This window comes from Mauremys reevesii, linkage group 25, assembly GCF_016161935.1.
Source record: "Mauremys reevesii isolate NIE-2019 linkage group 25, ASM1616193v1, whole genome shotgun sequence".
Classification (NCBI taxonomy): domain Eukaryota; kingdom Metazoa; phylum Chordata; order Testudines; family Geoemydidae; genus Mauremys; species Mauremys reevesii.
The window spans coordinates 4,238,262-4,253,297 of NC_052647.1; the positions used below are offsets into that span (position 1 = coordinate 4,238,262).

General features: G+C 48.5%; 1 pseudogene; it reads right to left on the reverse strand.

Annotated features, from left to right (window-relative positions):
• Positions 1-15,036, reverse strand: part of LOC120390920 — a 36,238-nt pseudogene that overhangs the window by 20,095 nt on the left and 1,107 nt on the right.

Below are 15,036 nucleotides of genomic sequence, written 5' to 3' on the forward strand. Positions count from 1 at the left end.
TCTCAGGTTAGGCAACCAAAATCACAAGGCAATTTTGAAAATCTTGGCCTAAGTGACACCCCTAAGGCCACACACACAGGGACTCTAGGACAGAGCTGGGAACAGAAGCTTGATCACTTGAGTCCTAGCCTAGCATTTTAGCCACAAGGGGCGTCCTTTCTTCCTAGCACAATACAAAGTTGATGATCTACTGAAACCCAGCAGGTGTTTTCTCCCTTTAACGCCATTGATCCCTTAAGCCCTGTCTATCTGACAACTTTCAACTGAGTCTGTAATCAGTTAGCAATACATTCGGCCCTGAAAGCCTGGTGTGTGTCCACACATCATCACCTGGTTAATACTCACTTAAGCTTTGTCTGTGTATCTCATTGATCAGTGTGTGTTATGTGTCCTCTAGGAGCTGGTCCACCACAGGTCTGGTTCTGCTACAGCTCCTAGCTATGGGAGTTCGTCTCTTGGCTCAAACAGTGGGGGTCATGCAGTTAAAAAGGTCTTGGGTTTGATCCATGGTGATAACCAAGCTGACTGTTGTTACATCTGTACTCAAGAAGTTTCCCTTCTCAGGAAATGTTCTAACCCTGCTATTGTACTTCTAAAAGGCCTGAGTCTCATCAAAGTATGTCTACACTAGAAACGCTGAAGTGGCGCAGCTGCAGCTGTGCCACTGTAGTGTAGACGCTGACTACAGTGATGGAAGGGTTCTTCCCTTGCTGTAGTAAATCCACCTCTGAGAGGTGGTAGCTAGGACAAGAGAAGAATTCTTCTGTTGACCTAGCGTTGCCTACACTGAGGCTTAGGCTGGCTTATGGTTGACTGAAGTTTCAGGTGTTGAGCAGGCCTCCGTTACACTAAAAGCCTTATGTTGCTCTGGCCTGGAAAAGGCGGTTAAAGTGGGTGTAAAAGGTTCCTAAGAATGTTCCCTGTGGAGGGACCCTTCAACGCTAGAGTGGAACTGGTATAAGGGCCTTTACATGATTTTAGCTTCATGTGCAAGGCAGATCAAGGATGTGCTCAGAATGCGCCATGCTACAGTTACTTCCTGGTTCTCAGGGGCCATGGGAAGCAGAGGGTAAATTACAGCAACCCTGCATGGTCCCAGAATTCATAGAGCACAAAGGTGGCTTAAAACTACCTTTTCCTCCACCCTTTCTATCCCCCGCCGCAAGCACAGGAGTGGCATAAGTGAGAATCAGGCACAAAATTCCCTTGGGTACCCAGCGGAAATTACAACCAAGTGTAGGAGGAAAAGTGCAACAGTTCTTAAATCAATTCAGAACAGCTGGCGAGCATCTGTCTAACTGCATGAGCTGGGCTGAAACTAGTTCGGTGCAGCTAGCAACACAGGCACAATCTTAGGCCTGGACTACGCATAAAACTTAGGTAGATCTAGCCATGTTAAAAATTCACATCCCTGAGAGACGTAGTTAAGGCGTCCTAAGCCCAGTGTTGACACTACTAGGTTGACAGAAAAATTCTTCCCTCAACCTAGATACCACCTCTTGGTGGGGTGGATTAACTACAGTGACAGAAAAACCCCTTCCATCACTGTACCAAGTGTCTACACTACAGTGCTACAGAAGCACAGCTGCAGCGCCGTAGCTGTGCTGCTGCAGCTTCTGTAGTATGGACATAGCCTGAGTAACTGTGGCTAGGGGTGGCCTAGGATGGCATGTTGGGCCAAATTCTCAGCTGGTGTAACTCAATGGAGCCCCATCAAAATCAACAGACTTTACACCAGGCCCATGGTTGCCTCCCTAGTTGTGACACTGTTTTCTTTGCAGCATGGACACAAACTGCGGCCAAAATAGATTTAAAACCCATGCTACTTACTCTTCCTGCAGGAACCCGGAATCCCATAGCTGTCCATGGTGGCATTGCCAACACTCAGGAGCGCAAATGGAGAGCTGGGATGTTCCACGGCATGGGAGCTGATGGCAGGTCCAAGTGTACGCATGCCCCAAACTAACACAGTGCCAGGGACTCGGTTCCACACCACATCCCTTAGAGGCTGATTGTCTAGGATGATGGCACCAGTCTCTGATGTATTGGCCACCATCAAGGCAAAGTTCTCGAAGCCCTTCTGGGCATTTATAGAATACATCCGGCAGTAACAGGCAACATCTGGAACATTCATCAGGAAGGCGTGGGAGGAATTAGGGACAGCTGCGCCCACGCTGTAGAACACCACCTGGATGCCCACATTAGCAGAGATGGAGACTGGGATCCAGGGCTTGACAGGACGCTGGAGTACACTGCCTCCTGCTAGAGTAACAGTCTCTTGCTGTTCCCCTAGTTGATACAACACAGTTGTGTTCTGGGAGGCAGTGATGTAGACTATTTCATTCACTTTCTGCCAGGGCAAGGGAGGAATGATGTATTTTGTACCCCAGCTGCAAACTGGTAGGAGCTGCTCAAAGACATGGTTGCATTTTGTGTTATTACAAAAACACAAACCAACCAGGACGGCCACTGGCTTTTCTGAGACAATCCTGGTGCCAGACAGATCTCCTATGCCTTGAAACTGATAACCTTCAAAAGCTCGGAGCTTAATTCTGACGCAAGTGGAGTTGATCTGTGTTCTGTAATGTAACTGGCCTTTCACATGGACCTCCACGGCGTTGCAGTCTTCGTACGTCATAACAGAGAACTCTGGGTAACTATCTAAGGATTGTGTAGAGGGAGTCACTATGTAGTGTTCATTTCCCAAGCTGGAGACAGGATACAGCACAGTGGTCTCAAGACTCACATGTTTGTTGCTGACAAACACTACTGAGATATCTTTGTCAGCCTTGACTAGGACCACCTTGGAGAACTTGGTAGTGCCCTTAATTCCAACTGACACTGGTAGGCTGACCGACTCCATCTCTCCCCGATTTACCATAATCTTCTCCTCAAACTTTGCCCCGTCACCCGTGTAATTGGAGATGGAAACAGACACTGAAGTGAAGGCAAAGTAGCCACTAATTTGCACTTCACATTGACTAGAGTTCCCACAGTGTTCCATGTAGGAGGTGATGAATTCTCTTCCCAGAGTCTCCGTCTGACATATGCCTGCAAGGAAAAATAGCAATAAAACGTTGGAAGCGGAGAGAGGTGGAGAGAGTAAAAGGGACTGGATCAACTTTGTTCAGGCCAAAAATTAAGGCCCAGTAAAAAAGAAAAGGAGCTTGAAAATCTTATTGCAGCTAGAAGTTTTCTCCATTATATTTTTACTCTAAATGAAAATATTTTTATTAATAGTGAACATTATTTTAAATAATGAACAAGCACAACTTAGCTTAGAACCCAACAAAGACCTTAGAACCAAACAAGACTTTGGGGAATGTTCCAATCTGGATCAGAACTCCATGACTGTCCCTGATCTCTATAATAGTATCATAGAAGATTAGGGTTGGAAGGGACCTCAGAAGGTCATCTAGTCCAACCCCCTGCTCAAAGCAGGACCAATCCCCATGTTGGTGTCATTAGGCATGACTCTAGGTAACTCAGGAGGGTGGAAAACCACAGTGTGAATGAAGCCCTTCTGTAGTAGGCCTGAATGAACTAAAGTCACTCCATGTCTGACCAAAGCGCTTCCATGTTTATGTTTGAACTTTAATTGACCTAACAGGCCAGCAACAGAGAATGGTTATCAGTTGCAACACCTGTACCAGAAGGCAATAATGAGGCCTGCTATAATGAGGCCTGCTTGCTCCTGGCTAAGGGGCAAAATAACAGATCAAAAGAAATAAAACAAGATAACGGTTTACAGAAGAGTTACTAACGAGCTAAAGTGGTTGTTGCCAAGTATGACTTAACTGCTTAATGTAATTGCTACTTGCATGATGTATCTGCTATAGAAAAATAGACTGGAGGGGGAAGAAGGGGGGTAGTGGGGGTAATAGGAATGCTTAGCTAAAGTTATGTATAAAGAGGGAAAAACTGCTTGTAGGTGTGTGCTTGATCTGAGACAAGTCTGTCTTCTTCTGCAGAAGAAGGCGAAAAACCCGCAGGGCATCTGCCAATCTGCCCTGGGGAAAAATTCCTTCCCGACCCCAAATATGGTGATCAGCTAAACCCTAAGCATGTGGGCAAGACTCACCAGCCAGACACCCTGGAAAGAATTCTCCGTAGTAACTCAGATCCCACCCCATCTAACATCCCATCACAGGCCATTGGGCATATTTACCGCTAATAGTAAAAGATCAATTCATTGCCAAAATTAGGCTATCCTATCATACCATTCCTTCCATAAACTTATCAAGCTTAATCCTGAAACCAGATATGTCTTTTGCCTCCACTTACTCCCCTTGGAAGACTGTTCCAGAACTTCAGTCCTCTAACGGTTAGAAACCTTCATCTAATTTCAAGTCTAAACTTCCTGATGGCCAGTTTATATCCATTTGTTCTTGTGTCCACATTGATATTGAGCTCAAATAATTTCTCTCCCTTCCTGGTATTTATCCCTCTGATGTATTTATAGAGAGCAATCATATCTCCCCTCAGCCTTCTTTTGGTTAGGCTAAACAAGTCAAGCTCTTTGAATCTCCTTTCATAAGACAGGCTTTCCATTCCTCGGATCATCCTAGTAGCCGTTCTCTGTACCTGTTCCAGTTTGAATTCATCCTTCTTAAACATGGACTGCACATAATATTCCAGATGAGGTCTCTCCAGTGCCTTGTATAACGGTACTAACACCTCCTTATCTCTACTGGAAATACCTCGCCTGATACATCCCAAGACTGCATTAGCTTTTTTCACAGCCATATCTCATTAGCTCATTTATTCAATATCTTCATTAACGATCTGGAGGATGGTGTGGACTGCACCCTTAGCAAGTTTGCAGATGACACTAAACTGGGAGGAGTGGTTGATACGCTGGAGGGTAGGGCTAGGATACAGAGGGACCTAGACAAATTAGAGGATTGGGCCAAAAGAAATATGATGAGGTTCAACAAGGACAAGTGCAGAGTCCTGCACTTAGGATGGAAGAATCCCATGCACTGCTACAGACTAGGGACCGAATGGCTGGGCAGCAGTTCTGCAGAAAAGGACCTAGGGGTTACAGTGGACGAAAAGCTGAATATGAGTCAACAGTGTGCCCTTGTTGCCAAGAAGGCTAATGGCATTTTGGGTTGTATAAGTAGGGGCATTTCCAGCAGATCAAGGGATGTGATCATTCCCCTCTACTCAGCACTGGTGAGGCCTCATTTGGAGTACTGTGTCCAGTTTTGGGCCCCACACTACAAGAAGGATGTGGATAAACTGGAGAGAGTTCAGCGGAGGGCAACAAAAATGATTAGGGGGCTGGAGCACATGACTTATGAGGAGAGGCTGAGGGAACTGGGATTGTTTAGCCTGCAGAAGAGAAGAATGAGGGGGGATTTGATAGCTGCTTTCAACTACCTGAAAGGGGGTTCCAAAGAGGATGGATCTAGACTGTTCTCAGTGGTAGAAGATGACAGAACAAGGAGTAATGGTCTCAAGTTGCAGAGGGGGAGGTTTAGGTTGGATATTAGGAAAACTTTTAGTAGGGTGGTGAAGAACTGGAATGGGTTACCTAGGGAGGGAGTGGAATCTCCTTCCTTAGAGGTTTTTAAGGTCAGGCTTGACAAAGCCCTGGCTGGGATGATTTAGTTGGGTTTGGTCCTGTTTTGAGCAGGGGGTTGGACTAGATGACCTCCTGAGGTCCCTTCCAACCCTGAGATTCTATGATTCTATGATTCTAGCGGCTCATAGTCATCCTGTGATCAACCAATACTCCAAGGTCCTTCTCCTCCTTTGTTACTTCCAACTGATGCATCCACAGTTTATAACCAAAATTCTTGTTATTAATCCCTAAATGCATGACCTTGCACTTTTCACTATTAAATTTCATCCTATTACTATTACTCCAGTTTACAAGGTCATCCAGATCTTCCTGTATGATATCCCAGTCCTTCTCTGTATTGGCAATACCTTCCAGCTTTCTCCACTGCTTGCATCCGAAGAAGTGGGTATTCACCCACGAAAGCTCATGCTGCAAAACATCTGTTAGTCTATAAGGTGCCACAGGATTCTTTGCTGCTTCTACAGAACCAGACTAACACGGCTACCCCTCTGATACTTTCCAGCTTTGTGTCATCCACAAACTTTATTAGCACATTCCCACTTTTTGTTCCAAGGTCAGTAATAAAAAGATTAAATAAGATTGGTCCCAAAACCGATCCCTGAGGAACTCCACTAGTAACCTCTCTCCAGCCTGACAGTTCACCTTTCAGTATGACCCATTGTAGTCTCCCCTTTAACCAGTTCCTTATCCACCTTTCAATTTTCATGTTGATCCCCATCTTTTCCAATTTAGCTCATAATTCCCCATGTGGAACCGTATCAAATGCCTTACTGAAATGGAGGTAAATTAAATCCACTGCATTTCCTTTGTCTAAAAAAATCTGTTACTTTATCAAAGAAGATGATCAGGTTGGTTTGGCACGATCTACCTTTTGAAAAACCATGTCGTATTTTGTCCCAGTTACCATTGACCTCAATGTCCTTAACTACTTTCTCCTTTTAAATTTTTTCCAAGATCTTGCATACTACAGATGTCAAACTGACAGGCCTGTAGTTACCTGGATCACTTTTTTGTCCCTTTCGTAAAGATAGGAGCTATGTTAGCAATTCTCCAGTCTTACAGTACATCCCCTGAGTTTACAGATTCATTAAACATTCTTGCTAATGGGCTAGCAATTTCATGTGCCAGTTCCTTTAATATTCTTGGATGAAGATTATCTGGGCCCCCTGATTTAGTCCCATTAAGCTGTTTGAGTTTGGCTTCTACGTCGGATGTGATAATATCTACCTCCATATCCTCATTTCCATTTGTCATCCTACCATTATCCCTAAGCTCCTCATTAGCCTCATTAAAGACTGAGGCAAAATATTTGTTTAGATATTGGGCCATGCCTAGATTATCCTTAACCTCCACTCCATCCTCAGTGTTTAGTGTTCCCACTTCTTCTTTCTTTGTTTTCTTCTTATTTATATGGCTATAGAACCTTTTACTATTGGTTTTAATTCCCTTTGCAAGGTCCAACTCTACATGGCTTTTGGCCTACAGCTGCAGCGGCACAGGAGCCAGCAACCAGAGCTGTAAACAGGGGAGTTTCAGTGGGAGTTTGCAAGGGGATTTTGTGGAGGAGACTAAGAGAGCTAGGCAGAGGAATAGACAGGCTAGTGAAGGGAGTGGGTGGTGTTCTGCTGGTGTTCTGGTGCCCGTTGGGGGTTTGTTTTGCTGTAGGTGGTGGTGGTTTGCTTTGGTTTGTGTTTCCTGGACTAACAGGTTTTAGGTGGGAAGGCTATGACCGATACAGAGGCAGCCGTGAAAGACACAATGAGGATGACAGGATGTGGAAGCTGCGATATGTACATGATCCTGGAGGGGGTACCTGAAAAGAATTTAGTTTGCCTTAAGTGCCACCTGATAGAGCTGATGGAAGAAAAGATCTGAGGACTGGAGATGCAGGTGAAAACTCTGGTCGAGTTTAGAAGGGGGTTCGAGCGAATGATGGAGCAAAGACATGAGGAGACTGAAGGGAAAAGCTCAGACATGCAGATGGAAGCAGGAGCAAAAAATTTTAAGGGGAGATTGCTGGGTGAGGAAAGTGGACGGTGGAAGCATGTGACAAAGAGAACCAGGCAGAGGAAAAGACAGGCCAGTGAAGAAGAAATAGAGCTCAGGAACAGGTTTGCAGAGTTGGAAAATGAAGAAGAGGCACAGCAGGTGGTCGCTGAAGGTGAGAGGTCAAGGAAGAAGAGAAGAGCAGCTAGTCCTATAGGAAGAGACGAAGACAATAGGAATCGAGAGGACTTGCAGCCAGAGGGAACAGGGGATAGAACAGAGAATTGCACCATCACCAGGAAAAGGCAGGTCTACGTGATTGGTAAAGTCCATCCTGAGAGAACAGTCCTCTGTCCATTAATGCTTCCTAGTGGCCAGACATCCCAAAGCCCTCCTTATAGCAGCACTGCCTGAGCCATCTGTTGATCACCATAATCTTGTGACACCTTTGTTGCCCTTCTCTAAGAACAGGCAGAATCCCACTGAAGGTCACCTGAGCCTCGATTTCCTTAAGCATCTTCCCCAATCTAGCATAGTCTCCCTTGATATGTTCCAGTGAGAATCTAGCCATATCATTTGTTCCCAGATGAAGGACAATCAGCGGATTCTTTCCCGCTCCCGTTAGGATCCTTTTCAGCCTCAGGTCCACATCCCGTATCTTAGCACCCGGCAGACAGCACACCCTTCTGTTCTCCAGATCAGCTCTAGTTACAGACCTGTCTATTCTTCTCAGTAAGGAGTCTCCAGTCACATAGACCTGCCTTTTCCTGGTGACAGTGTGATTCTCTGGTCTATCCCCTGTTCCCTCTGGCTGCAAGTCCTCTCAATTCCTATTGTCCCTTGCAATCCTCCACAACCCATCCCATATCCTCCTGGGGCTCATATTTAGTGTGGTCTCCATTGACTCTTAGCCTCTTCCTATAGGACTAGCTGCTCTTCTCTTCTTCCTTGCCCTCTCACATGCTGTGCCCCTTCTTCATTTTCCAACTCTGCAAACCTGTTCCTGAGCTCTATTTCTCCTTCACTGGCCCCTCTTTTCCTCTGCCTGGTTCTCTTAGTCACATGCTTCCACTCTCTTCACCAAGAGTTCTTTGGTCCCGCTTCCATCTGCAAGTCTGAGCTTTTCCCTTCAGTCTCCTCATGTCTTTGCTCCATCATCTGCTCAAATCCCTTTCTAAACTCAATCAGAGTTTCTACCTGCATCTCCAGTCCTCGGATCTTTACTTCCATCAGCTCTATCAGGCGGCACTTCATGCAGACAAAACCCTCCAGGATCATGTACATACTGCAGCTTCCACATCCAGTCATCTTCATTGTGTCTTCCACTGCTTGGGTCACCAGCACTGCTGCCTCTGTCATAGCCTTCCCACCTAAGTCCTTTTAGTCCGGGAAACACAAACCAAAACACCACAACTCACAGCAAAGCAAACCCCCAGCAAGCACCAAAACACTGCCAGAACACCACACACTCCCTTCACTCCCTTCTGTTCCTCTGCCTGCCTCTTCTAGTCTTCCCTGCAAACTCCCCTGTTTCCAGCTCTGTTTGCTGGCTCCTGTGCTGGTACAACTGTCTGTGCCGCTGCCTGACTGGCTGGCTGGCTACCTTTATAGGATCCCTAATCAGAGAGGCCCTGCCCCCTAATCAGGGCTCAGCTTCTCTCCCAGCACACTGCCCCTACCAGCCTCTACAAATACAAATACAAAAACAAATACCTTCTCCTCCAACAGAACTCCCATGCAAATTCCCCTCTTTACAGCTCTGGTTGCTGACTCCTGTGCCGCTGCAGCTGTCTGTACAGAGTGAGAGTGAAAGAGAGAAGAGAGAGAACCTTTTATTAAACACACATAAGAAACATATAAATAAAATAACAATTTAAAAAGTTAAATCAAACTTTCATTTAATAAGTTTCCTTTATTTCCCTTTTAGTTATATAGGGCCAGATCTTCAGCCAGTGTAAAACAGGGTAGCACCACTGACTGCAACAGACCTTTGCTGAATTACAACAGATGGGGATTCTGCACATTACCCCCAGCTGACATTCCACTTGGCTCTTTATAGAGAGATTCAGAAACATCGTATCTCCCAATAAACATTTTATCCTCACTCCCAGGGCTGGTCTACACTGGGGGTGGGAATCGATCTAAGATATACAACTTCAGCTACGTGAATAGCATAGCTGAAGTCGAAGTATCTTAGATCGATTTACCTCGGGTCCTCATGGCGCGGGATCGACGTCCGCAGCTCCCCCGTCAACTCCGCTACCACCGTTCGCACTGGTGGAGTTCCGGAGTCGATGGGAGTATGTTCGGGGATCGATATATCGCATCTAGTTGAGACGCGATATATCGATCCCCGAGAAATCGATCGCTACCCACCGATAAGGCGGGTAGTCTAGACGTACCCCCAGAGCTCTCTCTCTGCCCTGAGTGGAAACAAAATTAAGGCCAAATGTAATACAGCTTCTCAAATTTCCATTAGCTGAGAATCTGGCTGTCCAGCTTCAGGCCCTTTAATACGATCAGTGAGGGGAGATATTGTGAAATGCTGGGCCTCCTTCTCCTGTCCCTTACACCATATGACCGCCATTGATTTCAGTGCATTTCTCCTGATTTACACTGATGTATGTGAGAAGAGAATCAGGCCCATCATTCTTAAGCTCAATGGGAGCTGGTAGCAGGGCTGGATTTAGGGGCAGGTGACCCAGGAAACCACCTGGGGTGCCAGGCTTGGGGGGCACCAGGCTCGGGGTGCTGTTTTTGTTATTAGCAACAAAAGGGAAACCAGAATGTTTGAAGTAAAATGTTTCAAGTATTCCATATGTTGATTCATTTTTCACCAGCCTCCTAGAATGTTCTGGGCTTTTCTTTATAGGAACTCATGGAACCTTCCAGATTTTCTGACAACTACGTTTTCCTCCAGCCTCCTAGAATGTTGTCAGCCATGCCGTTGCTAGCATATACGGAGCAGGGCATCACCTAGAGTTGGCAACTTTCCAACCACACGAAACTGAAACTGAACATCCTGTCCCTGCCCAGGGCCGACTCTAGGTTTTTTGCTGCCCCAAGCAAAAAAAGTTTTGGCTGCCCCCTGTCCCAGCCTTGGGCTCCTCGCCACAACCCCCTGCTGCCCCAGCCCTGGGCTCTCCCCCCTCCCCACCTGCACCCTCCTTCCGCCACAGCCCTGGGTCACTGGTAACTTGCTCCCAGGGCAGGTCATTCAGCAGGAATTTTAGATGTGCACAGAACACAGACAGGATTGGTTCCCATATGGTTACAGAACTGCAGTAATGTGAAACAATTTTCAGCTTGTGTGATTGGAGGATATCTGGATGCATATTATAAGACTGTCCTCCAAAAATGAGGAAAAGTTGAGGTGCCTTTATTATTCTTTTGTTCCACTCTTTCTTTCTATGGGGAATTTGCCAATGCAATATCACTGTCTTCCTTTTAAACAAACAAACAAAAAAGGCAATGGCTGTTGAAAATAGCAATTCCAGTCCTAATAACCACTGGGAAGCATTTCTTGCTCAATTTTATCCTACTTTTTCTACAGAAAGTTACAGTGGATCGGTATATTTGATTTGGGAGAAATGAAGTAACAGCTGCCCAAACTGAGCTTGAGCACTCCTGAATTTTGAGGTGTTCAAATCTGGAAGGCAGGTGCTGTGGGGGAGGGGGCTGTGGCTCCACAGGGGAGCACAGCAGCATGTATGTAGCAGCATGACTGGCGCTGTGCGGAGCCAGACATGCTGGTCTGAGTGGCGCGGTAAGGGGGCTGGGGGGTTGGAGAAGGGGTAGAGGGTTCCTGGGAGGACAGTCAAGGGACAGGGAGCCGGGGGGGTTGGATGGGTCAGGGGTTCGGGGGCAGCCGGGGGACAGGCAACGGTGGGATAGGCATGGGAGTCCCTGGGGTTTGTCTGGGGACGGGTAGGGGGTGGGGTCCTAAGGGGGCAGTTGAGGACAAGGAGAAGGGAGGCTTAGATAGGGGGTGGGGTCCTCGGGGGCAGTTAGGGGCAGGGGTCCTGGGAGGGTGTGATCAGGGAGCGGGGGGGGTGGATGGGTTGGGGTTTCTGTGGGGGGCAGCCAGAGGGAGTCGATGGTGGCAGGCTGGGGCTACCCTCCCTCCCTGTGGAGTGTCCTGTTTTTTTAATGTTAAAATATGGTCTCCCTACCATTCACAGCGCAACTCTCCACTCACAGCAGGCTGCAGCATGAGGTCCCCCTCCTTTGCAGTTGGTAGTGGCCAAGGGAATGCTGGGAAATGTAGTTCTTTCCCTGTTCCAGGGCTGGCTCTATAGGCAGGGAGCTAACCAAGGAACTACAGCTCCCAGAGCCCCCTGTTGGTTCTCAGCTCCCAGGCTGGATCTCTGCCGCCCTTGCAAATGGGCTGCCCTTGCTGGTGCCTGGAGCTGCCCCTGTGCCCGCCCCTTCCTCAAGGCCCTGTCCCTTCTCCAAGGCCCCACCCCCACTCATTAAAGCCCCACTCCGTCCAGCTCTCACTCTCCCCTTCCCTCACTCACTTTCACTGGGCTGGGGCAGGGGGTTGTGGTGGGGGATGGGATGAGGGTTCCAGGGTGGGGCCAGAAATCAGAGGTTCAGTGTGTGGAAGGAGGCTCCAGACTGGGGGATGGGTTTGGGGTGCAGGGAGGGCTCCTGCTGGGGGTGCGGGCTCTGGGGTGGGGCTGGGGGTGAGGGTTTGGGATGTAGGAAGGGCTCTGGGCTGGGGCCAAAGGGTTTGGAGTGCAGGAGCAGACTCAGGGCTGGGCCGAGGTTTGGGGTCCAGGAGGTGGTTTAGGCTCCATCTGGGGTTGTGGGCTCAGGTTGGGGCCTGGGATGAGGAGTTTGGGGTGCAGGAGGGAGTTCCAGGTTGGGGTCAAGGCGCTGGAGTGTGGGAGGAGGCTCAGGGCTAGGGCAGGGCATTGGAGTGAGGGAGGGTATGTGGGGTGCAGGCTTCGGAAGGGAGTTTGGTTGCAGGAGGGGGTTCCTACCTGAGGCAGGGGGTTGGGCTGCGGGTGAGCGTGTGGGATCTGGGAGGGAATTAGGATGCTAAAGGGGGTTCTGACCTGGGGCGGGGGGTTGGGGTGCAGGTGAAGGTGTGGGATCTGGGAGGGAGTTAGGGTGTGGAAGAGAGTTCCAACTTGGGGCAGGGGGTTCAGAGTGGGGGCTCTGGCCAGGCGGCGCTTACCTCAGGCAGTTCCCATTCGGTGGCACAGCGGGGCTAAGACAGGCTCCCTGCCTGCTCTGGCTCCATGCTGCTCCCGGAAGTGGCCGGCATGTTCAGCCCCTAGGTGGAGGCGCAGCCAGGTTGCTCTTCGCGTTGTGCGCCGTCCCCGCCCACGGGCACCGCCCCCACAGCTCCCATCGGCCACATTTCCCAGCCAATGGGAGTTGCAGAGCTGGTGCTGGGAGCAGCGAAAGCACTCGGAGCTTCGCTGATCGCCGCTGCGCCTAGGGGCTAGACATGCCAACTGCATCTGGGGAGCTGCGAAGACCCAGGGCAGGCAGGGATCCTGCCTTAGCCCCACTGCGCCGCCAACCAGATTTTTTAACTGCCAGGTCAGTGCTGCTGTCCAGAGCCACCAGGGTCCCTTTTCGAATGGGCATTCCAGTCGAAAACCAGACGCTTGGCAACCTTCGTATCACCAGTTAGTCTTATGAGACAGGGATAAATCATGCATCAAATTCATGAAATGGAGGACAAATGCAGTAAAAAATAAGGTATTTAAAAGTTTAAAAATGGGACGGGGGAGGGGCATGCCATTTGGTCTAGGGTCAGCCCTGCCTGCCAGTCCTCAATGCCGCTCAGGATTTAGCTCCATTTGTAGGATTTGCCAGTACTTCTACTTTCTTCATGAAATTGATCATAATCTCATTATTACAGAATTGCAAATGAAAATTAACAGCTTCTTAAAGGGGAAGCTGCCAAAAGGACAGACCCAGAGTTACTGCTACTTCATTCTCCCTCGCTCCTTTCTGACAGATCTCCAGGTACTGCAGTCCAGTATAGGAAGTCTCCAGCTACCACTTTCTGGGCCCACCTCTGGCTTTTCAGTATGGCCTAGTGACACTATTAAAAGAGCTCTCAGTGGTACATGGCAGCAGAAAGAGGTTCTTCTCCACCTGGGACAGAGTGTGAGCTGACTAAAACTAGAACACCCTGAGGAGTGACAGAGGGAGAAAGAGGGAGTGAATGAATAAACAAACACAGAGAAGGAGGAATTATCCCTGACACCCAATCTTCCCTCTTCTCAAAATTCTGGGTTTTCCCTTCAGGGCCTGTTTAGAGCCTGAGCTGCACCCACCCCTTTGGACATTCCGCTACTCCTAGTGACCGGATGCAGAGAACCCCCACATTAGAGTCCAGATAATGCTGCTGAGAGCTGCCAAGCCAATACCAGCTTCATTGCAGACACTCTCTATGGGACTCACTTATTATGGGCACAGAAACGTTACACAAGGCATTATGCTTCACTTACCAATTGTGTTTGTCCTCTGGGCACTTGCTGATGGTAGAAACCAGAACAGTCCAAGGAGGAAAAACACTTGAGAGAAGATGAACAAAACTTGTTTAAAATCTAAGATATGGCAACAAACAACACAGGGAGATATTACTAAATAAAGGAGTCTAAGCACCTGTGTATGAGTCTGAACCTAATCTCAGTTACACTGATGTAAATTTGGAATGACTCCATTGGTTTACTTTGATTGGAGTTACCCTGGATTCAGGGGCGGCTCCAGGCACCAGCACGCCAAGCGCGTGCCTGGGCGGCAAGCCAGGGGGGGCGCTCTGCAGGTCGCCGCGTGGGCGGCAGGCAGGTTGCCTTCGGCGGCTTGCCTGCGGAGGATGAGAATTAAGATCAGGGGACTGGACCTCATTGATGTGGGGAGAATGGAAGCTAGGCACTGAATTTTTTCATTCTAGTTTCATCCTCTGATGCTCTGCAGGAGGCAGCTGGGAGGCTGGAGGCTGAGTGGCTTCTCAGTTCCCTGGGGCAGGTGTCATGGATTCACAGGGTCTGGTCTATGTGGCAGCCTGTAACCAGTCCCTTTGGAGAGATCCCTGTAGTGTGCTGGGCCCCAAGGAGCTACACAGTTCCACAGGGGCAGACCCGTGGCTCCAAAACTAGGCCTTTGGGTGCCAGCAACGCCCGTCATTTTCCATGGCTCCCTGTAGTAAGTCCAGCAGAGCCAGACTCCAGTGGGAGGTTTGTTCTTTACTCCTTCAGGGAACAACACTCTCAGTGAGTATTTGCAGGAATGCCAGGCAGCCTTTTCAAAATAAGGTAAGAATGTATTAGTCACCTGGCCTCCAGAATCTGACAGTCCTTATTTTAACATAGAGGGGCAGAGGTTAGGACATGGTCCATGCTGACCAATGCCAGGGCTCACATGAGCCAGGCTGCTGTAGGAACAAACAATCTTGGCTCTCTCTCGCCGGCTCTGTTCGTTTAGTTCCAGGT